Source organism: Cupressus sempervirens, chromosome 11 (genome assembly GCF_028749045.1).
Source record: "Cupressus sempervirens isolate cs-2001-9-10 chromosome 11, ASM2874904v1, whole genome shotgun sequence".
Taxonomy (NCBI): Eukaryota; Viridiplantae; Streptophyta; class Pinopsida; order Cupressales; family Cupressaceae; genus Cupressus; species Cupressus sempervirens.
The window spans coordinates 31834070-31861618 of record NC_143128.1 but is presented as its reverse complement, the minus strand read 5'-3'; the positions used below and the strand labels follow the sequence as shown (position 1 = coordinate 31861618).

Below are 27549 nucleotides of genomic sequence, written 5' to 3'. Positions count from 1 at the left end.
CAAAGGGACATTCTTTATGAGTGGTTTGGGCTAATGAGTTAGTAGGCTTCATGGTGGGCTATTTATCTCTTAAACAAAATATGCTTTGGATCTTTTAGAGAAATTTAAAATGTTAGAATGCAAGATAGCGCCTACTCCTTTCCAATTTGGAGTTAATCTTACTAAGGAATGTATCTCCACGAAAGGAGATCCTACATTATATAGATAACTTGTTGGTAGCTTAGTTTATCTAATTCATTCTAGAAAAGATATTTCTTTTGCGGTAAATATGGTATCTAGCTTTATGTAGGAACCCAAAAAAAGTCATTGGATGGCTACAAAGAGGATTTTGTGATATATTCATGGTAGTGTTTACTATGGCATACATTATAGCTAGAAGTCCACAACTTATTTTATTGGATTTACATATTCAAACTAGAGTGACGATATTGATGATAGAAAATCTATTGGGGCCTATGCTTTTCATCTTGGATCAGCTCAATTACATGGAGCAAAAAAAAGAAATCAACTACATCACTATCTTTATGTGGAGTGGAATATAGAACAACAAAGGAAGCAGGAAACGAGGTAGTTTAGATTCAACATCTTTTCTTTTAGATTGAGTTTGCACAAAGTTCAGCTACTACTTTGTATTGTGACAATAAAAATGCTACGTACATTACAAATAATCATATTTTCCATGCTAAAACAAAGCGCATTCAGATTGATGTTCACTATATCAAGGATCTTGTTCAAGAAAATATTGTTAACCTCCAAATTTCTCCAAGTGAAGATCAAACATGTGATATATTTACTAAGAGTATTCTTGATGCTAAATTTTTGAAGTTATGAGATATGTTGGGCATGATTGAGGACAAAATTAAGGGGTGATAGTAATATAATGGTCTCCTCCTTTTTTGTATTCTTCTAGCCAATCGTAGGGGGGATGTTAGAAAGAATAATATTGTCTAGAATGTTCTAGATGGAAGAAAATTAGTTCTTAAACTAATTCTCTACTATCCACATTTGTAGTAGTGGTTGTTTACTTCGCTAAAATAGCTATTAGTTACAAACTAATTCCACACATTTTCTAATAAATTGGTAGATTATATTTCCATCTTTTCATGCAACTTTCTGTGTAGAGTCAAAAGAATTTAATTTAGTCATATCACTTCATATTCTAGGAGTTGTAAATGCCCTCTATAAATAGAGGCAATTCCCCAATATAATTACTCACACATTTCAATAAAAATATTTTATCTTCCAATATATTGTACAAATAATTCTTCTCTTATGTTGATTTGATATATTATTTTATATTTCATTTTTCTACACGCATGGCCTTACAAAATGAGCAATCGACAACAATTGGAGAAGCTTTGTAAATGCCTCAATCCATACACTTCTCAAGTTTTTGTTTTCTTTTCGAGAAGTTATAAAGATATGGCACTTTCACCGGGTGATAGAATGCTTTGCAGAGTTAATTCGATGGAGTAAAATGATTGAACCATTCAAGTACTCAAAAACTTCATGAGATTTTGGATCATACAGATTGATGATTGCACTTTATAAGCCACATTACAAATGTGAATGATGTAAATGCTTGGTCCAGGAAGAATCTTTTGATAGTCACAATGCTATGATAATGAATTGTTTGATGAAATGCCTCATGCGATGTTACTAACTATAGAAATGAATTAGAAAGATTAGAATAAGGTACGTGCAGTTGGAAGAAAGACACAAAATAATGAACAGAGAGGTACAAAGAACTCTATTAGTTTTTTTGGAAGACACATACAACCACCTTGGCTACCGAGATATGTTATGGTACCAACAAGGCACGTGAGTTGGCAAGCCCTACCATCTATATAATCTACCATCAAATTTCAATCTCTATGTCTCAAAATCCTAAGAATGAAAGACTGCACAACTACGACATGTGCGAAGGCCATGGCAAGATGCTCAAGAGAATGGCATCTCAAAGAGTGCAATCATTTTAAGATGTGCATATGATAGTGAAACATTTGACAAAATACTTCTTCGGGATGTCATCTAATTAGTGATGATTGATAGGAATGTATAGTGGAAAATTGAATAGTTGACATATGATCATTAATCAGGGGCTCATGACCTGGATGATCATCTTGGTGTAGCTTTCCTATCATCTTATGTTGTTCTTAATTACAAAGTGGTTGCAGCAACCAAAACATCTTTTAATGAAGGGGCATCTCTATTCACAACTAATCGACGTCACTTTCCAATGGCATCAACCCCTCCTTTATGGAAGGAAAATGGTTCGTGTATACATATACATGTAAAGTGTAAAATTAGAGGAAAATGAAATGGGGTGTTGAAATAATATTGTAGTTGCAACAAGGTGCAAGAAGGAGAGCTGCCTAATGTGATCTAATTCTACAATATGCATGAGACATCAATTATCGAACCATGCTATAAATGGCGGAAGTTTTCTATTGCTTAATGTTTATTCATGCTGAATATGAAAGGATTAATAGATGTGCACCCTAATGATGTGTGGTATCATGCTTTACACTTTGTGGAAGGGAAGGACTTTTTGATTGAATGGAAGGTGCATAATATGGAATGGTGTCACAATTGTGGAAAGCAAGCTTCCAAGTATGTGCAGTCAAAGACTTGGATGTCGCATACTTGTGTTCTCAAGTAAATACGATTGGCTATAGTGAAGTCGACTTGGCCATCTTCTGAGGTCAATCTACATAAACTCCATACAAGACAACCAAATATTTGACTGAGTACTAAAGAATCTGCTTTGGGCCAAGTCGATCTTAGGAAGCTTTGATAGACGTTTGCACAATATGTGGGAACAAAGAAAGAATAGTGACTTGTTCGACAATATACCTCAGTATGGGATGTGTGTGATCTACACATAAAGTGTTCATAAAATTCTGAAATTCTCTAATAAATATGTGTGCAAGATGCTCGATAGCAATAGAAGATTGCATATGAAGTGTGACAAAATCTCATTGTTCCAAAGTTGCATCATCTCTTAAAAGTCAAGAAGAGATAGTTGGGTGTAATGACCAAAGGTTAAAAAAATATTGGTCGTTTTGAAGTGAAATTTGGTGGCAAAGCATGTAATGTGCTGGACAAAATGGCTTTATTGCAAGACTAATTTCCTCTTTTATTTGAATTCAATGGAAGACTCCCATCACATTCTGGTTGAAAGGCTCATAATATTATTTTACAACGGCTTTATTTTCAAAAACGGATAAAATAGAAAATTAAAAAAATATAAGAATTTTTTTTGTTCTTTTTCTATTGCAATTGATTTTTTTAATAAAATTGAAGCATTTATTCCATGAGAATTGTGAGAGAATTAACAAATAATATTCTTTGTAGAAGTTACACAATTAATATTAATGAAGAAAAGATGATCAAATAATTTTTTCTCATTCTATAAGTAAATTCACCACCATGTACCTTCTTTCTTTTTTTCTTAATTTTTAAACCAATATCTTATACTTTGATAATTTGCAACAACTCATATGTACGGAAGACACTGGAACTAATAAAACCATGTATTGTCAAGCAAATTAAAAACCAACGGTAATTTCACATTTCTCACTATCAATAACTTTGATAATGACATTACATTCGCACATAGTGTCATTAAAAAATTTAAGTTCATTCAGAGCAATCTGGACACTAAACAATCTCTAAAACTTGATTACAAATAAAATCTCATAATAATGTAGAAGAGATTTTATAAAAAGTGAAAAAAATGAACTATCTTTTCATAAGATTGCAAAGAAAAAACTAACAGTTATGACTTTGAGGTTAACTAAAACTCCTGAGAAGATGTTTAAGTATTATAATTTAAGATTAGAAAAGCCCATTGAGGAATATAATGTCCTCATAAAACTAAAACATACATACATACATACATACATACATACATACATATATATATATATATAATACTTTAGTACATTTGGCATTGTTGAAATATTTAATGTAGATAGTTGTTTGCTCTTGGAGCCAAATGCCTACCTACCACTCTGATGGCCTACAACAGTCAAAAATATTGAATGCAGTAGGTGAGTTCAACTTTGAAAAGAGAGGGGAAATATTTTTGCCAAGAGACAAAAGGAATGAATATGGTTCATTCAATCAATTAAGGAGGTGCAGAAGAGTAGAGAGAAGGATTGAATCAGTTGCAGAGTAGAGAAGGAAGTTGATCAGAAAATCAAGTTAGAAGTCAAAAGATAGAAGGAAGTTTCAGTTTCGTGTTTGCAGTTGCACATGTTGGATCCTTTTGGTTATTCTGTAAGTTTATATTGATTCGACCTGTGAAGCAGTGATTGCTCTAGGCATTGTTGTATATAGTCATTAGAGCTATAAGTTTTAAGTTTTAAGTTCTAAGTTTAATTAGTTTAAAGATTTTAGAGTTTTCTAGTTGAAGCCAATGCTCCTAGATTTTGTAATAGTTTTTATTGTATTTGAATAGAAAGAAAGCAAGCAAGCAGGCATACTTGGACATCTATTGTTCTTATTCTATTTATCATTGCATAGTATTTTGCATTTGAGAAGTTCATAGTTGAAATCTTCATCCTTTGGCTCTCTGTCTTTTAATGACAATCTAGTATATTGCTCACTTGATCTAGTCTTTGACCAAGTTTTATTTCTACAATTTGTGCCGAGCTCACTTGGCATACCTTATTGTCAATCATCATCTTGCAATGATGACTGAGCTCACTCAACATCCACATTTTCAAGCTCACTCAACATACATTATTGTTGAGTTTCCCTTTTGTGTTGAGTTCACTCAGTTTCTTCTTGTGCTGAGCTCACTCAGCACCTACTACCTATCACTTGGCATCCATTAGTGCCGAGTAAAACTGTCACCTGGCACCTTCTTGTGCCAAGAAATTTTTTTAGGGTTGTGATTTATTTTTCACATGGTATCAAAGCTTTGAGGCCTCGCATCCATAATGAGTTAGCGAAATTATTTTTCTAGGATATTTGACATGGCAGGAGATGCAGGAAAGATATGGTAGTAGCCACCATCCTTTAATGGAAAAAATTATGATACATGGGCAAAGAAAATAAAAACCATAATGGTAGCTAATGACTTGTGGGAGTTTTTGGTCAATGGCTTCAATGATGTGACAGACCCAACTCAGTATGCTATCCTTACCAACAATCAAAAGACTCAACTAAAAGAGTCAAGGAGAAAGGATACTAAGGCATTGAGTCTGATTATGGCATTAAGGATAGAAATAATTTTTTTCAAGATTGCAATAACAAATCATGCAAAGAGATCATGAGGCATCCTTGATAAGAACTTCAAGGGGATTGATAAAGTTAGAGTAGTGAAGCTATAGATGATCAAAAGAGAGTTTGAGAACCTTCAGATGAGGGACAATGAACCTATTGCAGAGTTTAGCTCATGAATCTCCACTTTGATAAACTAACTCAAATCAAATAAAGAAGATTATGATGAGCAAAGGATTGTAGAAAAGATATTGAGGAGTTTACCTTAGAAATATGACAACCTTGTGATGACCATAAAGGAAGCAAAGGACCTCACCACATTGACCATGGATGCTCAAGTTGATGGGAACTCTTCAAACCCATGACCATTAGATAAATAGATTAGCAACAACTTCCCAAGAGTAGTCCTTAAAGGCTCAATAGAATTCAAGAGGCAAGGGGAGAGGAGGAAATGGCTCTAATAGAGGCTTAAGAAGTAGAGGTCGTAAAAGGAATAGTCAAAGGAATGCTGGTGCATAAATTCCAGGATGAGTAAGCAATCAAGAGGGAGAAAGCACCTCTCAAAACAACTCTAGAGGAGGTAAGAAGAATTACAACTCCAACAAGAACAATGTTGAATGCTACTACTGTCATAAGTATGGTCATTGTGCAAGTGAATGCTGGAAGAAGTAGGGTGATCAGTCAAAATAGAATGGTAACGTGGCTGATGTGAATATGGAAAATGCAAACAATCCCACAACCTTCATCATGTGTAACATTAGTGAAGAAGGAAGCCCTGAGGTATGGTTCCTAAACAACGGTTGTAGCAACCACATGAGTGATAATAAAAGTTTATTCTCTTTCATTGATAAGACTTTTAAGTCTTAAATTAAGATGAGAAATAATGGAACCATTCCCATAGTGGGAAAAGGATCTATCATGGTTTGCACTAAGCAATGTGAGAAGAAAAATATACAAAATGTGTATTTTGCCCCTAGTATGAAGCATAGCTTGATGAGTGTTGGACAACTCATTCAAAATGGATACAAGGTGCTAATGCAAAATGACAAATGTGTCATTTATGAGAAGGATGGGAGTAATAGATTACTTATAGTAGTCCAAATGACAAAGAACTAGATGTACCTATTGAGGATAGAGACATTTTTCTCTTCTCAAGTTAGTGTTGCACCTTCTAAGCATGCATGTATGACAATACATCAACAATCAACTCTTAGGAGCATGATTGAAGACCCCTCTAAGCTTTGGCATCTCATGTATGGACATCTTGGCTTTGCTGGTTTAAATCTATTATCCAAAAAAAGAATGGTAGATGGTTTTCCAACCATAGTAGATTCTTATGACAAGTGTGAGGCTTGTATTTTGGGTAAGAAACATAGGCTTTGTTAGGATAAACCACGGACAGAAATAAAAAACTACATGTAAATATAACCAATAACTAAAAAATAATAGATCACATAGAAATGAACACAAGGCACCAAGATTTAACATGGTTCACCCAATCCCTGGGCTACGTCCACCAAACAACAAGTCCGATCTTATTACAATCCAGTGATTACAACCTGATTACAATCTGTAATCCTTTACAGCTCAATACCGCCACAAGAACCAATTTCGCATCACAACATAATGAAAATACCTAACCCTAAACCCTTTTATACAAGTATTAAACTAATTTAGGGTTATAACATGTCGTCCATATGTCAGTCATAATATGTCAGCTACCATGTCGGCCACGGCCCAAAAAAAAATTTTGGGCCGATGCCCCGAACCCCACTATTTATGAAGTACGTACAGTACTTTCCTAATCAATCACCATAATCTAACAATCTCCCATTTGGGGACTGATCAGGCTCCACACTAAACAACAATCTCCCACTTGGAGACTAATCATGTACCAATACCACTACCACATGGGGTTCCCACTGGATTAAACCACTCTGGACTCTGTTGTTCTTTTATTCATGGTCAGTCTAAAAGACCAACCGAAGCTGAAGAGGAGTTCAACTTCTCCCTTGTTACAACCTTTGTCAACATATTTGTTGGATTGTCATTGGTATGTATCTTCTCTAGCTTTAACTATCCATCCTCCAAAACTGACCGAATGAAATGGTACTGCAACTATATGTGTTTGGTCTTAGAATGCAGAGCTGAATTCTTAACAAGATGAATGACACTCTGACTATCTGTGAACAAATAATTATCCTTCTGAGGATGTCCCAATTCTTCCAAGAAGAACTGAAGCCATATCATCTCCTTGGCTGCCTCAGTATCAACAACATGCTCTGCCTCTGTAGTGGATAGAGCATTAATCTTCTATAACCTAGAAACCCAACTCACGACTGCCCCACCAACAGTAAAGACATAACCTATAGTACTCTGCCTAGTATCAATATCCCCAACCAAATCTGAGTCAACATAGCCCTGTAAATCAGTAGTAGAGCACCCAAAGTGTAAACACTTATTGGATGTTCCTCTCAAATAATGGAGAATCCACTTGACAGCATTCCAATGCTCAAATCCTGGATGACTCATATACCTGCTAACGATTCTCACTGCATGTGCAATATCTGGCCTAGTGCATACCATAGCATACATCAAGCTTCCTACAGCTAAAGCATAAGGTACCTTGGACATCTTATCCTCCTCTTCCTGTGTCTTGGGACACATTTCCTTAGTCAATTTCAAATGACTAGGTAAAGGTGTGCTGACAGCTTTAGCATTCTTCATAGAGAAACGTTGCAACACCTTCTCAACATAATCAGCTTGAGATAGCGTCAATGTTTTGTTCTTCCTATCTCTGCAAATCTTCATACCAAGGATTTTTTTTGCTGCCCCCAAATCCTTCATAGCAAATGCATTTGCTAACTAGCATTTGAGCCCCTTAATATGATCCATGTTAGACCCAGCTACAAGCATATTATCAACATATAGACATAAAATAATGTAGCTATCATCATCCAACCTCTTAAAATAAACACAATAATCTGAATGACACCTGTTATAGCCATGCTCATGCATAAAACTATCAAATTTCAGATACCATTTTCGAGGTGCTTGCTTTAAGCCATATAAACTTTTCTTCAATTTGCACACTAAGTTTTACCTTTGATCTCAAAACCCTGTGGCTGAGCCATATATATTTCTTCATCCAAATCACCATGGAGAAAGGTTGTTTTAACATCCATCTGCTCTAAATGAAAATCTTTAGTAGCCACAAGATTGAAAACAGTACGAATAGAAGTCATTTTAACAACAGGAGAAAATATCTCATCAAAATCAATTCCCTTTTTCTGTGCAAATCCTTTTACAACTAACCTAGCCTTAAATCTTTTCTTACCTCCTTCCTCTTCTTTCAAGTTGTAAACCCACTTATTCTGTAAAGCCTTTTTACCTACAAGCAACTTGCACAAATCTCATGTCTTATTTTTTAGCAAAGAGTCCATTTCATCTTTCATTGTAGACTCCCATTGAATCTTAGTATCCACCTACACAGGTTCATCATAACTTTCAGGTTCACCAACATCAGTAAGTAAAATAGAATACAAAGAGGGAAAAAACCTTTGTGGAGGTCTAATTTGCCTCATTGACCATCTAACATTCACTAGTGTGTGTGATATTTGTTGTTTCCATTGTTGTACATCATGAGGAATGGCTGAAACATCAGCTTTTGGAGTATCATCCAGCACTACATAATCATCTTCTTTCTTCTCATGTTGCTACAATAGATCTTTGTACAACACTTTCTCATTGAATATGACATCCTGACTTCTAACAATTTTAAGATTTTCAAAATTCCAAAGCCTATAACCAAATTCATTAATGCTATATCCAACAAAGACACATTGCTTTGATTTAGCTTCTAGCTTGGTTCTATTTTCAGAGTCTATATGAGAAAAAGCTTCACAATCGAAGATCTTGAGAAAAGAATAACTCACCTTCTTACCAGTCCATGCTTCCTCTGGAATACCACAACCCAAAGGAGTAGAGGGACCTCTATTAATCAAATATACCGCAGTATTAACAGCCTCCACCCACATGTGTAAAGGCAACCCAACATGCAACCTCATGCTCCTTGAGCGCTCCATTATAGTCTTGTTCATGTGTTCAACCACTCCATTTTCCTGTGGAGTCCTTGGAATAGTTTTCTATCTACGAATACCATAAGTGGAGCAATAATCTTCAAATTCATGACTGCAATACTCACCACCATTATTAGATCTGAGACATTTTAATTTCTTACCAGTCTCATTTTCAACCAAGCATTTCCATTTCTTAAAAGTTTGAAATACATCAGATTTCTGTCTAAGGAAATAAACCCATACTTTTCTAGTTGCATCATCAATAAATGTAACATAATAATGAGAGCCACCAAGGGAAGATACCTGAGCTGGTCTCCATACATCTATATGCACAAGCTCTAATTTCTCCTTTTTGTTTTCCTTCCCAATCTTTACAAAACTCACTCTCTTTTGTTTTCCATACACACAACTTTCACAGAAATCCATATTCACACATTTCAGACCTGGTAAAACTTTCTTTGAATGAAGTACTTTCATACCTTTCTCACTCATGTGCCCAAGTCTATTGTGCCATAGCGCTGTATCAAAATCTACAGCAACTATTTGTTCTCCCTACTCAACTGCAGTAATTGTTCCTGAACATTCATTTTTCTCTGAAATAATCAAAGTAGAAGGAACAATATGACTTGTACAAAGATATAAGGTGCCTACTTTCACACCTTTTGCTACTACAAGGGAACCTTTTGAAACCTTCCAATTTTTATCATTAAAAGTAACTACACAACCCTCATCACCGAGTTGCCCAGCTGAAATTAAATTTCTACTTAGGCTTGGAACATGTCTTACCTCATGTAGTAGCCAATGATTCCCATTCTGCAACTTAATCTTAATTTTTTCGTTTCCAACAATCTGACAGGGTTCATTATCCCCCAAATAAACAAGCCCAAAATCCCCTTGGACATAATCAATGAAATAACCTCTATGAGGTGTAGCATGAAATGAAGCACCAGAATCTAAAACCCATGAATGATCAACACTCTCTAAAGACAAAAGCAAAGCATCCTCTTCAGATTTGTTACTTACCACATTTGCCTCCTTGTCTCTATCTGATTTATCTCCTGCATTTTTCTTTTGATTCTAGCAATCTTTCTTTTTATGCCTTGATTTCCCATAGTACCAGCAATTATTTGGTCCTCTCGATTGAGACCTCCTCCCCTTTGACTTTCCTCTTGATTTCTCACGATTTCTAGAGTTATTTCCTCTCTCAGTTGTTTTGCCCTTGCTTTGTGCATTCAAAGCACTTCCTGATGTAGATCCACCTGAGGATTTTCTATGAGTTTCCTCACTTAAAATAACACTAATCACATCATCATATTTTAGGGTACTAGATCCAGGAACAGAATTACTCACAGCCATTACCAAGCCATTCCAGCTTTCAGGTAAAGAACACAAAATCAAGAGAGCCCTAATTTCTTCATCAAAATTGATACCCACAAAAGATAATTGACTAGTAATAGTATTAAACTCATTTAAATGATCTACAACAGATCCACCTTTTGCCATTTTCATATTAAATAAATGCTTCATGAGAAATACCTTGTTTGAAATAGAGGGCTTTTCATACAGTTTCACTAGAGTTTTCATCAAATCTTCTGTCGTCTTTGCTTTTGTAATATTAAATGCCACCAATGGTGCTAAGTATAAACGAATGCTTTCGAGTGCCTTTCTGTCCAAAAGATCCCATTCAGCCTCTGACATAGTTCCCTGATTCTTGGCTTTGCCTTCCAATGGCTTCCATAAATCCTTCTGATATAGATAGTCTTCCATTTGCATCTTCCATAACTGGAAGTTCTGCCCATTAAACCTGTCAACCCTCAGCTTACCCTCATCTGCCATCAATCCCACTCAACCATGAGACTTTCTTGCAAAGGATAACTAAAAGAAAACTTCTCTCTGATACCACTTGTTAGGATAAACCACAGACATAAATAAAAAACTACATGCAAATATAACCAATAACTAAAAAATAATAGATCACACAGAAATGAACACAAGGCACCAAGATTTAACGTGGTTCACCCAATCCTTGGGCTACATCCACCAAACAGCAAGTCCAATCTTATTACAATCTAGTGATTACAACCTGATTACAATCTGTAATCCATTACAGCTCAATATCACCACAAGAACCAATTTCGCATCGCAACATAATGAAAATACCTAACCCTAAACCCTTTTATACAAGTATTAAACTGCTTTAGAGTTATAACATGTTGGCCATATGTCGGCCATAATATGTTAGCTACCATCGTCTTTATAGTTTGTGCCAAGCTCACTTGGCATACCTTGTTGTTGAGCATCATCTTGCAGTGGTGACCTAGCTCACTCAGCATCCACACTACCAAGCTCACTCAACATACACGATTGCCGAGTTGACCTTGTTTGCCGAGTTCACTTGGTTTTTTTTTCTGCTGAGCTCACTCGGCATCCATTGGTATCGAGCAAAACTGTCACTCGACACCCTCTTGTGCGGAGCAAAATTTTTAGAGTTGTGATTTATTTTTCATAGACATCTGTAACTCTAACTATATTAAACTTAAATTGGTTATTACAAACAACTTTGTACTCTCAAATTTAATAATAATGTTTTTTTCCTTATACTCCTCCTATAAACCATTATGAATTATATATTGTTTAAGTGGACAAATAAATTGGCCAACTCCAACGTATTATAAAGCAAGAGAAATATTACAGTTTGACAAACAAGGGGATCAAGGGGAAAAAATGAATATTATTTAAATTTTAAGCAATAAATTGTTGCACATATTTGGGGTCATTACTATAAGATTGAAGAGCCTAAATGTATATAGACTATGTAATCATTCAACGATTTTTTGCTCTATGAATTGCTTTATATTAATAATAAAAATTATAATTAAAAACATAACCAAATAAATGCAGATGACAACGATGGGGTTTTGTGACTATTTGTGAGCTCCCTCGTTCTGCACAGGGCTATAAATTTCTAATTCATATATATTTTATATTTATTTTTATTGATCACATACCACTTAATGACATATTATAATTTATTTGGAATCTTCTTTGAAATAAGATATATGAAATTGGAAAAAAATATGAGTAGTTTGATCAATATTATTTAAACAGATACTATAAAATATGTATGAAATATGTGTGTCTTTATGTATGAAACAGCAATAAGAAATGAAGATAATTAAGTTAAAATTAAAATTATATAAGAATATTTCAAATAAATGTAAACCTTCGCAATAAATTATAATTAATATATTAATATTTTTATATATATTTCTGTGAATAATTATTTATATATATATATATATTTTAAATATATATCTTTAGTATTTTATTAATAAAAAAAGACTATTCATAAAAACGATATTATTAGAATAATAGAGCAGATTACAATATTTTTCACCAACAACAGATACACCTTACACCTTTGACGTTGTTTACAATAAAAACAAATATGGAAGCGGCATGTTCAATGATTGAATACTAGAAAATCAACGGATGGTCACTTGACTGTAGTGAAAGTAGAAGATCTCATATTCGCCAACGTATATAAACATTAAAAAACCTACTGTAGATCCCTATTCTTCTTAATCTTATTTTTCTCTACCCTATTTTGACGTTAATCTGCCATGATTATTCCTCTTACCCTGGTTAGAACTACTATTTCAAACTCAATTTATAGATTGTTATTTATCTCTTTTTGGATTGTCGTCCAGTTGATGTCTATTATAGCCATATCTATAATGGTGTTATTTCTAATGCCTAGGTAGCTTCAAACCCCTTGGAAATAATCAATATCAAGGAGATATCCAAAAGTAACGGTAATTCCAGTGTGAATACATCGATAGAAATATCTGACAGTGACCAACAAGAAAATACCACTAATGGGCATCCAATTGTATCGCTGGTGGTGGAAATCATTATCACCTTCATACTCTGGTTTGTTATATTTGGAACAGCCACAGATCCTAAAGCAGTAAGTCTGACAGTTTACCATGATAACATTTGATTGAATATTATATAATCTAGTTACATATTCTCACTGCGGGGAGAAACGTGTTGTTTAAAAAGAGGACTTGGGTGTATGTTGTAGCAATTTTTGGACATTAAAGTAGATTTTAAAAATAAAACCCAATTATATGTGACCATTGAATTGGATAGTAACATGGTGAAATTTTAATTATTCATCGTTTTATGTTCAAAATAAACCGTTCATAATTAGCTAGCTATAAGGGTTTTCCACCATAATAACAAATAACTAGCAAGTGATGTTTTACTCTGCAGCCGAGTGGGATGGTAGGGATTGCTGTGGGTGGTATAGTCGGTTGTAATGCTTTATTCGCAGGGTATGTATAAAACTGGTAAACAAGTGTTTTCAATTATATTTTGGTTGACTGCAGTGGTTTTAAATGAAATGAGTGGTAAGTTGAGTGTGTTTTCTATTCAGGCCGCTCTCAGGATGTTCCATGAACCCAGCAAGATCATTGGGGCCTGCACTGATAGCACTCAATTTGAAGGACTTTGGGTGTATATTCTTGGACCGGTGTTTGGTGCTGTTAGTGGAGCTTGGTTCTATGAGGGCATTTGCATACAAGAATTGATAAATATTTCCCAGTTCTTTTTTCGTGGAGGGTTGTGCACTATAGAAGTTTGTATTTCTATATATAAATAAATAAAGGTTTTCTTATTCTTTTCATTAAGGGTACGTTTAGTTCGTGGAATTTAAAAAATTCGGATTTCTACAAACCTTGGTTTAGCCAAATCAAGGTTTTGCATATCTTCATTCCGATTTTTGGGATTTAACTGAAACTGTTTGTTTCACTCGGAAGATGCGTGTGAAGTGCATAAGTGCATAAGCTTGGAGTTGAAGGCAAATTTCAAAAAGTAGTACAATCTATTGTTTTTACACTCCTTAAAAAAAGCCAATTCCTGTCATCTTCCACCAACCAAACGGTAATAGAATTAGGTTGCTCACTGTATCTTGTATATAATTATTAAAAATAAAATTATGAATAATGTAGATTTGAAGTCATTAATCTTGTTAGCACTTTTCCGTAGGGATTGCTAGCCTTAACACTGTTTTAACCAATCTTCATCAATTACATACTACTATCAACACCGTTTTTGAGCTTTTTTTCTTTCTTTTGTAAGGTTCTTCACTCTTTAAAATAATCACAATTTATACTTCAATTTATTTTTATTTAACATAGTAAAACTAAATTAATTCAAGATCAAAGATAATTCTCATTTATAGATATAAATTTTATATTTTAAACAATATTTTTGTTGTACAATTAATTTAATAAATAAAAATTACAATATAATGACTCTTATCAGACTACAATCAAGCATGTGATTTAAATGGTGATTGTAACTAACTAGAATATTAGAATTAGATTAACCATAAGTTTGAATTTAAAATGTTACTAAATAAATTTAATTATTTTGATCAATATAATGATCACAATTGAAACTAATGACAATTTATAATTATTTATATTTTTAAATTAAAAGTATAATTTCATAAGAAAAAATATTAAAACTATTCATTTCCTAAAATATATTTTATAACTATTATTAAAGTAAATTTATATAAACAATTAATTACACAATTAAAGATACATGTTTCTATTACAATATTGTGTGGCACTTGTTTTTTAATACAAGGTTGATCGTTTTGGTAATGCATATCATAAATTCTATGTAGTAGTTTTATAATTTTGTTGGTAAACAGATTTGTCACTTGAAAATGGCCCGACGGAGTGTATGTGGAAAACTATTCATAACAGTTGGATAAACCCTTGATATGCGACCTTCCTCTGCATTTAGAGGGGTAGCTCCCTCATATGATATAATTTTGAAATTTTTCAAATAAAGATGAACTTAAATTTTAAAAGATTAAGAGAAAGCCATTGATGACGAATGCACTAGATGACTTCAAAGCTTTCCTAGACTAACTTAAACTACTAATTACAAAATCAAGATCTACACTTGAGAATTATCACTAGCACAATATTGATCCAAAGATTCATAAACATCGGCACAATACCATGAAAATGCTCACTGCAAAGAGAATCAATATTTCTAACAATTTATATTCAAAATAAGAGAACTCAAATTGCAGGTTTCTTTATTTTCTTACACCTAGAACATGAGAGAAATTTTTTATTACAAAGACAAAATTTGTACACACTTTCCAAATATTATCTTTTGATCAAAATTTTAGCATAGTGTTCCCTTTTTCTAAAGTCCAAAAAGCCCCTTACAAAGCCAAAAATGACTTCTTATATAAGCATAGAGGTTAAGAACTACTCCTTTATAGTTAATAACTACCTCCAAAATACATAATTTTGGAGAGGTTAATTAACCTTGCAAAAATTAACCTATACAAGGAAAGCAGCAAAAACATAAGTTAAGCTAGAATTAATAAGAATGCATACATATCCAATCAATCGTCTTGTAGCTATGAATTATATCTATCTGGACATGATTGACTTATCCCAGAAAGTCCTATAAGCATTAAGGATGATCACCATTGAATCATAATTGGGAATGAACACATTCTCCATCTTGAGTGTTTTTATAAGGTATTTATCTTAGATCTCTTTTGACTCTTGTTGATAGGCTGAAATGTTGCAATCTTCTAGAGTGACTATGACCAAACTAAGCTTCATCATAGTTTCAATGTTTGATGCTCGATTCTCTATTTCTGCATGAATTTTGATACTGAAGGAATCAAGAAAAAATTGGCAATCGATGTGTTGAAGATCATTTACTACTGATCCACCTATGATAATAGAGACTAGTTCATCTGTAACTTTCATTTTTAATTGTTCATATGAGGTTGTTAGTATTTGAAATTTAGGGATCCCTTTGTTGATATTTATCATCTTCTAGTTAATACTTTTACTCCAGATACATGTCTGGTTCCCATTTGGATCAGCAATAATTCTCCTAAGAATCAGGATGTTTGTATCTAATTTAGACATTTCTTGTAGTTCATTAGCTACTTTTTTCCAGGTGACTTTCTACTCTTTTCTACTTTCTAACTCTTTAGACATCTCTTATATTTTTTTAGTGGATTTTTCATATATTTCCTTCACTCCAATTATGAGTTTTGAAGCATTTTCTATCATTCTATTTATCCAAAATTCAATCATCATACTATGTGACTTGTGTTTGTTTACTCTTTAAAAAACAACATGATCAAGGATACCATCAGGGCCTTCTAAGGCTAGTGAAGTAACTATTGCCTTTTTATTAGAAGAATTGCTAACTGAATTGATGTTAGACACCAGCATTTGAACTTGTTCTTTGAATTACTCCTTGGATCTTTTCTCTTTCTTTGCTCTTTGTAACATTTGGCCCGCTATCAATTAGAAATTCTAAAAATCTCTTTCCACAGTAGATGGAACAAGATCAACCTTATCTAGAATGAAATCTAACTTAGATGCTTCATAAACATTCTTCTCAATTATGGGCTTTTCTATTTCTATGCATAGATTGCCTAAATTTTTAACAACAGCCAACCTAGACACCACTTTAGTCTTTTTCACTTTAGGAGGCTTCTAGAGGATGCTAGAGATTACAACAAATGGAGGCAGGATCATGTTAGAAATTTTACAAACAAGGAAGGTGAACTTCTAGGGGGGGTGAATCAGTAGTTCAAACTTTGACTTATAAAAATTTCACCAATCATTCATCACATGCATTAATAAGTAAGATGAAATAATATGTAATGTAAATACATCTAGAAATATGTAAGCATTCACACACATAACATCAGATATTATTACCCAGAAACCCTCCAAGTGAGAAGGTAAAACTGGGGTGGGAATTACACCCACATATCTTCACTATTGTAGCAATAAAGTGTATCCAATTAAGGTTACAATGGTTTGACCATGAATCATGGTCTTCCCTATGAAAGGCCTACCCTATTAAAGGCTTAAAAAGACTTTTAGGTCTCACTTTGTTAGAGTATTTCAACACCCTATTAGAAGTGTGCCTAGTTAGAGGACTTCAACTTACAATTAAGTAAGCACCCTATTAAAGGATTTCATACAACCTATTAGGACTACTCTATTAAGAGATTTAACTGAAATCACCTATTAGAATGTCTTACCATAAATCATGTGATTGGTACTTGCTTGCCTAATAACATATCACCTCTACATAATGTACAATTGATCCTTCATGATCTAATGTATCAATTTTGTCTCCTTCTCTATCCTCTATTCTTCTCTAAATGATTTTACAATTCACTATTACTTCAAAGTCACCTTGAATGTTTTGTGCAAACTATCTGGTTCACTTTTACAAGTCACTCTTTGACTTCTCTTCTTAGCTCAGACTGATTTAAGAATCTATTCTCCTTAAGAAGACTCTGGTGGCTTAGGGTTAAGTATGAATCTATAGCTGAGATTCATCCATGTTGCCACTTAAACATTCCCAATTTCTAATTGGCTACATGTAATTGCATAGGAAATCCATATATAAATTTTTACTTATCTCCAAAAGATCACAATCTATCCTTAAGTTGGCATAAAAACGGTTTACATAGTTGTTTGTGCCATTACAAACAAATATGTCAAAAAATGTGTTACTTAGTATATGAAGTCACTGATGCTCAACATGCACTGTATTTCTACTTCTGACTTGGCACCTACACTACTCAGCATCCATTATTTACTTAGCTCCTAAATCACTTGGCATGGCCTATCTACTCAACACTTGAGTGACTTAACACATGAGTGACTCAGCACTCATTGTAACTTGACATGGTCTAATATTTACATGTTGTGCTCGACATGTATTACTAGTTTGGCATGAACTAAGTAAATGGTTTAAGTGTGTTGACACTCAATTGTCAAAACCAATCTAAGATCAACAATCACCCCCTTTGACATGAGTGTCAAAAATACTTGACTATCATGTTATTAATCTTAATCTTCTTGAGCATAACATATCCATGACTCGGCTTATATACAAAACTTCAAATTTTCAAAATTTTGCAATAACCTATATACCTCAAAATTGATAACTCCCCCTGAGTTAATATATCTATTTTGTATCCAAAATTTGTGCTCCTTTCTGAGTAAGTGTGTCTCTACTGACACTTTTTTACTTCAAATGCATTGTATCTAATACACTTTCATCTGATATGCCCTATCTTGGCTGAGTTACTAATGTATCAGTAACTCTTTTCTTTCTTTATTCTCCCTTTGTATTGCTCCCCCTTTGTTTATCTCTCCCACTTTTACTCATCTCTCCCCTTTGTTTACTCTTGCCCCTTTGTTTTCATCTCTCCCCTTTTTTTGACACTTAAGTCAAATGGGCTATACAAATATAGTATGTTTGTCCAAAAATGATTTGTGGACTTCCAGTATTATTTTGAGAGTTGCATCCTAGTTGTCACATGCAACATCCAATGACTTGATTTGGATTACAAGCTCAGCTGCAAGATGCACTAGGTCATCTAAAGTAGAAAGATTGGTGTCTTTCTTCAATAAAGTCTCGTCATAACCTAGCTCCTCATATAGCATCTCCATATGGGGGGTGAGGGACACCTATATACATGTCAATTTGGCTCTTATGCTAGCCTCTTTTTCTATTAATACAACTAATTGACTTTGTGACTAAAGTAATGTATTAGAATGCTTCTCACTCTGAGCTAGGTTCTAAGGTAGTTGAGTACTTGATATGTTTAGGTTTCTCTCCAGGCTCAGACTATAATGTCTTGTCTCTTGGGTAAAGAATGTAGGATCATATAATTTGGTGTACAATGAGAATATATTCTCAAATACCTTTTTCACATCCTCAACCTTTATTGCCAATGCAACTTGAGTGAGTGCTATATCACCGAATATTTTCTCATTTACCTTGCTCTGGAATTTATTTTAAGACCACTCTAAGAGTTAGCATTAGTATCAATGTCTTCATTATTGACCTTTTCCACTATATCTAATAGTTATTCTAGTAGTGGCTTGGTCTCTTTAGGAGTTGGCAGGCTAAATGCATCTAAAAAGATGTATTTTATGTCTTGGAGTTCTTTTTTCTGCTTGTGTTCTCTCCTAAGTATTTCTTGATTCTTTTTCTTCTCTAAGGCTTACTGCAATATTCCTATTTGGTCTATTGTCATTGTATCATAATCAAATTTGGGTATAACAATTTCTTCATCAAGAGAGATATCTCCATAATGAATTACTTTTTCAACTTTTGAAGAGCTAGAGCCTGGCATTAAGATTTTCAATGGTATAACTTATATGCTCATCTTCTAAAGAGTTTGTGTAGAAGGAGTTCTAGATTTTGGTAGGGTTACCAATGCTTGGATGGCCTCTTGTTCCTTCACTTTTGCTATTTTCTCACTCTCTTCAGATTTTCTCTTGTCTATCACAATGACATGGCTAGCACCTTGTCCTTGTGCTTTAGGTACAGATGAATCTATCTATCCTATTTTCTCTGTTGTTATCCCTATTTATTCTTTTGTAGTCTGCTTCTACTCAACTATTTCAATTTTGATACTTGTATCAACCTTAGTAGATGTATCTACTATTGTTTGAGTCAAAGGTTGTACTTGAGTAACTGAAGGGATGACATAAGGTGGTTCTTGTGGATTCACCTTTTCCTTGTAACATCAGTTACTAACTTTTGGAGTTCATCTATATTGACCAAAACAAGATTATCATATATCTTAGCTTGTAGTGTTGATTGGTCCAGTATCTTTTTCAAGTCTTCTATAGTGAGGGGATTGATGTTCTATGCTACGCTGAAAATAAGAGACATCCTTAACAACAATAGTTTCATATCACACTACATGATCCATCATCAGGATGAGAGAGCAAGAGATGTCAAACAAAGTAAGTAGCAGATTTAGCAAAGACTCACCAAATAAAGGAGAACAAGGAAAAAAGGAATGCACAAACCCCAAAGCTGAACCACATAATAATAAATATAAAAATAAAAACAAAACAAAACAATTGGGGTGAATGACTAAACAAAAGGACATCACACAAGAATAAGGTAAACATGAATATAAAAATAAAAATAAGATAACCAAGAATATAAATACCTATATAAGTTTTATATATATATATATATATATATATATATATATATATATATATATATATATATATATATATAAACTTATCCATGCATATATGTAATACACCTAATACCTCTAATACATATAAATAAGAAATTATTATATTTAAAATATATACTTTATATATATATATATATATATCACGTTAAAAAATATATGTCCATACCACATATATATATATAAATTCGTATATATTTGTAATATAGACATATATATGTTACGTAGATATATATATACATTCATATATATATGTAATATGTGTATTACATATATATATTAAATATATATTATAAATATAATATATGCTTATTTATATGTATTAGGTGTATTACATATATATATATATATTATATATTATAAATATAATATATGCTTATTTATATGTATTAGGTGTATTGCATATATAAGTATATATCATAAACATATCTTTATTTATTTGTTATATAGATAAGTAGATTAGTAGATAAGTACATATATTTATATATATAAAGTTAACATATAAGTCTATGCTACATATATATAATAAATTCTTATATATATATATGTAATATGAACATATATATATTACGTGTGTATATATATATATATATATATATATATATATATATATATAATATGCTTATTTATATGTAATACGTGTATTACGTATATATATTAAGTATATATTATAAATATAATAATTGCTTATTTATATGTATTAGAGGTATTAGGTGTATTACATATATGCATGGATAAGCTTTTATATATATATAAAACTTATATAGGTATTTATATTCTTGGTTATCTTATTTTTTATTTTTATATTCTTGTTTACCTTATTCTTGTGTGATGTCCTTCTGTTTAGTCATTCACCCTAATTGTTTTGTTTTATTTTTATTTTTATTTTTATTATTATGTGCTTCAGCTTCAGGGTTTGTGCATTCCTTTTTTTCCTATTCTCCTTTATTTGGTGAGTCTTTGCTAAATCTGCTACTTACTTTGTTTGACATCTCTTGCTCTCTCATCTTGATGATGGATCATGTAGTGTGATTCAAAACATTGATGGTAAAAATCTCCACACAATCTAATCTAGAAACTGATTTACATAACTATGATGGATTGTGGAAATCTGATCGCATTAACAATAGTTTCAGTAGACTTGACTGTGCCATGGGGAGGATAGACACTCGACACTTGTGTGTCCAGCACACTCTATTCATCTTGCTGCTACTCAGCTATTATCGTGTCAACATCTTGCTTTTTTGTCCCTTACCCAATTGCATTTTCTTCTTCCTTATCATCTTCTTTTTCATCTTCATCCTTATCATCATCCTTATCTTCTAGTGGGTCAACTTCTTCTGGTTTCATAGTGGTCAACCCATAGATAAGTTTCCATATTTGGGTTGATTTCTTGACCACATCTTCAATATTATTCTGAAGGATGCTAAAGGCTCTATATTTTGGTGTGAATTTGGCTACATGTTTCTTCATAGCCTTAGCAATCTATCCCTTTTTTAATTCGAGCATCCCTTGGGCTAATGTTGATTCCTTTTCTTTTTTTTTCTTCATAATTTAAACAGTAATGCCATTTTTTCTCAACAATATCATATAAACCTTTTGGTATTGTGTTGGAAAATTCTAGTAGAGTGTTCTTAAATTTAGACATCATGGCATATAAAGCCTCTTCCACTTGATTTCTCTCTTCTCTTCCAAGTTTATCAAAATCAATACTTTTCAAACTAGATAAATCTGTATTGCTTTTAACATTTTCACATACATTTTCAATATCAGATAGTGGATTGTGACTTATGACTTTGAATTGATTATTCTCATCTGATTTTGTCCTTTCTTCATCTAAATCTAGCTATGCCACATATTTTCTTCTTTGTCTTTTTGACTGCTATCCACCTTGTTCTATTTTCTTTGTCTTTTCCTTAGCCTTTGTGTGGTTTCTTGTGCATTGGCTTTAGTGGTAGGTGTGCTCAGCTTGGCTTGGCTTGATTTGATAGTCTTCTTTGACCTTGCCACTAGTTGTGCCTTAGCCTTTATCTTCTTTGGCTTGGTAGCAGTAGTTGCTTCCTTGGCTTCTTCTCCCTCAGCAACTTCAATTTCCTCCTCTTCCTTATCTTCTCCAATGACTTGGGTTAATGCAAGAGATGCTTTAGTTTTTTCTTGTTTTTCCTCTTCATCCTCTTCCTCATATGCATCTTCACCAAATTTAGCTTTAAGCTTCTTAACAAGCGTATCCTTCTTCTTGAGTGTGGAGAAATTTTTCAACTCCATGGTAATCTTTGATCTCATTATTTCATAGTTTCCAAAAATCTTAATAGTTTTATCAATTTCCTCTACTAGAAGTGTAGTGATGGTTGTTGAAGCTTCATCTACATTAACCTCATATCCAAGTGGCCTTAACCATCTTACCCTTGGTATAGCATCCTGCACATATGTGTAATCAGCATCAACAAGGAAACATATGTCATTATAATGTTTCTCAACTAAGGAAACATGTATCCTCATTCTTTCCTTCATTGATTTCTTAAAATCTTCAAAATAACTTGTCATCAATGTCTCAAAGTTTTCTCCCATATTTTCAATAAACTCATTTATCTGCACTGCGATTGACTATTTGTCTTCCATCCTACAGTACCAAAAGAGGGAAATGTACTCTGCACATAAAAGAATATGCAAACTAGAATTGAACCAAACTTGCATTGAGCACACTTGGTCTTTCTAATAGCTCCAAGATTTTCCATCAATTGTTGTAACTATAGCTCTGCCAAACCATAAGTAAGATCTTTCTTCACAATCTTATAGGGTGCTACAACATCCATAGCAATATAGGGTACACTATTCAATCAACTAGATTGATATAATTTATGAGAAATTATCCTTACAACAAAGTTTAATAGTGGATCAATGATGGTATCTATAGTCATACCTCTTTTATTCCAAACTGCTCTAGTGCTCTTCTCTATCACTTCCTTGGGGTCACTTTTAAGTGTCTTTGGCCGATCTGGGGTTGGATAACTAGTTACTCTATAAATTATTCTCTTGGTGATCTTAATAGGTCCTCCTTCTAGCCATAAAGAACCGTCATGTATTCTTATTAGAGCAATTATAATCCATTTAGTTTTGAATACACTAGGAAAATCTAGGGTATGCATTAAACCCCTTTTCTAAACAATTTTGTATTCCTCCTTCAGAACACCATTTTCACATAACCTATCATATGCTTCTTTGATTTCTATGTCCCCAATGCTACCAATTTTACAATTATAACATCTTGCACCATTATTACATTTGGTGGGATCATGGATAATGACCCAGAAGGATCTTGTTTATAAGCTATGTCAGGAATGACCTTAAATATGGGTTGCTTTAACTTGTTATTGACAAGATGAACATTCAAAACTTCCTTCCCTTCTACATTTTTTTAACTAGATGCCATTTGTCAAACCAAGGTTTATACAAAGTAAAATTGTGTAGCTTGGCTTGTGATAAATACTAATGAGGCTAATTATTGCCTATATTTCATGATACTTTAAAACACTTTGTTAATACTCTATTTTATTTTCATCCAAACATTTGTGAACTTATGGTTACTTAAACTAGTGACTAACGCATGGGTAGATAGTATTTCATCTTTTGCCAATATCATATATATAATGTATTATTTCATATAATCATCAGAATGTGTGTCCTAATATTAATTTAATTAGATAATGCTTATTTGCAAATATCTCTACATTATAACTAACCTATTAGTAATGAAGTTGAAGATGATTGGAAGAATTCAAAGATGAACATTGGAGATAGTCAATAGCATTCAAGGAGAAGGAAGTTGAGGTTTAGCCATGGTAGAAAATTCATAACGGTACCAAAGGACATGGCTGTGAGTATGGAGGATCCATGAAGACTTGCTATATTCTCTGTGTTTATTGCTATGTCAAAGTGGTTGTCTAGACTTTATTATTCCTGCCTTGAGCCATTATCTTATATTCCCACCTTGAGCTATTATCTTTCTGTCTTTCTCTCCTATAGATTTATAGCTAGGTTGTTTACTTTTCTATTTCAGAATAAATTTTGATCTTCTATTTATAGGGATTAGACCAAGTGTGTTAGTTTAGTTAGAAGGAGAAAGTTTATGACAAGAAACTGTTAACTTTTGTAGTGAGTTTTTTTTACAGTTCTATGTATGTTTCCATGTAATGAATTATTGAAACATAATGCAATAGTTCTTGGTTTATATTCTATGCTAGTATATTAGCAAAATCTAACCAAGGGGACCCACTTGGGAGGTGGATTAGATTAGAGTGGTGTAGATTTTTTTTTCCTTAACATCCTTAGTTTTGCAAAGTAGAAGTTGTAAGTTCCTTCCTATAGCATCATACTTTGTGAATGTTCCTGCAGCATCTATAAGCATAGTTATAGTAGATGAACTGAGTTGGAATAGATGTTAGCATTTCATTACATTTCCAATATTTGTTCCAATTAAGTGTGTTAGTTTCCTGCAACACTAGTGTAGATTCTTTCCTTGCATTTTAGTTTCGTGTAGCATAAGCATAATGACTCATTAAGAGACCAAGTGCACATACTGTGCTGACCATTTCAAGTATATGTCCCTGGGTTGACAAGATTAAATACACCTCATGGTGGGGAAAATAATCCTTAGATTGAATACACTATTCCTAAGTATGGAGTTGAGCATGATTATTATACACCTATTGTGAGGCAGACCATTTTTGGCATTGTTGATGAGGATGGTGTCAAGCTAGGAGCACTTTTGAGTCATAGTTCTTAGTTAAATTTTTTTAGAAATTTGTAGTCCTCAAAATTTCTTCACCAGCATGAAGAATTCAATTGCATGCATCGAAGAGGAAGACGCTGAGATGAATATGGAAAATTTCTTCCATGGGAGTTTGTTAATTTGAATGAAGAAATTGAAGAAGAATTTGAGTTACCTTTTGAAGATGCAAGCCCTATTTTTCCTACTGAATCATCCTCAAGAGCAGAACCTATAGATACAAGTGGTCTTCAACCTTTTGCTGAAATTTTGGTCAGTTTCCTTGATAACACTACTCTAAATCCACCAGTTGTTAATAACCCAGTACCCAATGTTCCTTTTCAACAACAACCTCAAAATCTAATACCTCTAGTAATGGCACAACCTACTTTTCCATTCCCTCTTCCAAGTCTTGTAACCAATGCTAGTCTCAAAAAAATACCTCCAACTACTCTCCCAAAGTTCTATGGCCTTTCAATTGAAGACCCTGATACTTTCTTGTTTAAGTTTAACAGACCCTATCATAGTTTTGACTACAACACAAATTCCCATAAGCTCAAATTATTTCTAGCAACATTAAAAATGTCAACTTTACAATGGTTCATGGGCTGAGGAGCCAATGAAATGGGAACTTGGGATTAAATGCAAACTCTATTTTTGGATAAATGTAAGGAGTATTGCAAACCATCTAGTTCAAGAGGAGATGATGTTTTCAAGATATCAAAAAAGGAGGAAGAAACATTGGAAGTCTATGTTTCACATTTCTTGTATACACTGTAGAAGAACCCTCAGCATGTGTTGTATGAGGATTCACATAATCTAGTCTTTGTGAGAGATGTGAATGATAATATCTAGAAGCATTGGACCTGATGGTTGGTGGTGATGTATATCAAGCTTCCTACGATTACCTCAAGAAGATCTATCAAAACTATTCAAGGTCAACTATTAAGAAAGCCCACGGGCCTCACTCCATAGTCACTAAAGGAATCAATCAAGGCATTTCAAAGCTTGATATATCTAACCTTTTATTTGATTTCAAGCAGGATATTATTAATGATATTGCTACACATCTTGACACAATGACTAGGAAGAAGAAGCATGCAGAAGCCAAATTACAACTAGTTGAATATTGCCCTCATTGTCGAAAGCAAAAGAAGTATTGCCAATGCAAACTGGTTGCAAGTATGGAGACCCAACATCTTCCAACTGAGTACCTTAAGATAGATGGAGATGATGAACAAGTATTTTTTGTTGGTCAATGATAGCCATAGGCCCAACATCAAGGTATGCCTCAGGACCCTTTGTAAAATTCAAATTCATATGGTAATCAAGGGTAAAACCATAATCCCCAGGGTCCTCTACAATATCATAAACCTAATTGGAATAATGTTGGACAAAACTATCTGCAACAACCCCAATGGCCTCAGAATTCCTAATCATCCTAGCCCAACCAACAAAATAACTAATGGAAAAACTAGTAGAACTATTGGTAAAACCAACAAAACCAATGGCAACCACCCCAAGGGAGTTGGCAGTCTACAAGCCAATGGAGGGGACCTCAATAGTAGTCTAACCAAAATACTAGTACTCCACAATTACCACCTCCAGTTCAACAACCTGCTCTAATGCCACCACTTGCAAATCCTGGACCTCAAAAGTAGACATAGTTACCTACACAACCTCAGCCAAATCCAAATAGTCAATAGCCACAACAACCCATGCATATTACTAATGCTCAACAATATCCTACTTATGCTCTAAGTGTTGCAGATATACATCTGAGATCTGGTAGAACTTTACCAACACCTAAACAACCTCTTATAACTGAAATACCAGATACTCCTATAGCATCAAAAACCCCAGTCTCTAAAGAGGTTGACCGAACTAATGTTACTATCTCAACCCAAGCTCAATCAACAGTGGAATCTCCCTTCCCAAAAAATCTTATACAAAGTAAAACTGTACAAACAAAGGAACAACCTTTTGATATTGTTGATCAGTTGAAGAACATGCATGTCCAAATACCCTTGTTCCAAGCTATTAAAGATGTTCTAATCCAGGTATTCCAGTTGTGGATGTGAGCATAAATGGTTAGTATGTTAAAAATACTTTAATACATCTTGGTGTTGCTATAAATGTCATGACCAACCACACCATGAAGAAGTTGAAAATAGAAGGATTAAGGGTTACTCCAAAAATTATGCAACTCATAGATAGTTCTACTATCACCCCTGATGGGATGATAGAAAACATAGTTGTAACCTTAGATTCTCTAGAGTATCCTACAAACTTCATGATTTTGTCCCCCAAAGTTAACCTATCCAGTTACCCTATCATTCTAGGTCGACCATGGTTAGCTACAGTAGATGCAAATA

General features: G+C 33.4%; 1 pseudogene; it reads left to right on the top strand.

The window, feature by feature from the left end:
* The window catches only part of LOC149528093 (uncharacterized), a 55621-nt pseudogene that overhangs the window by 5794 nt on the left and 22278 nt on the right, over nt 1-27549 (top strand).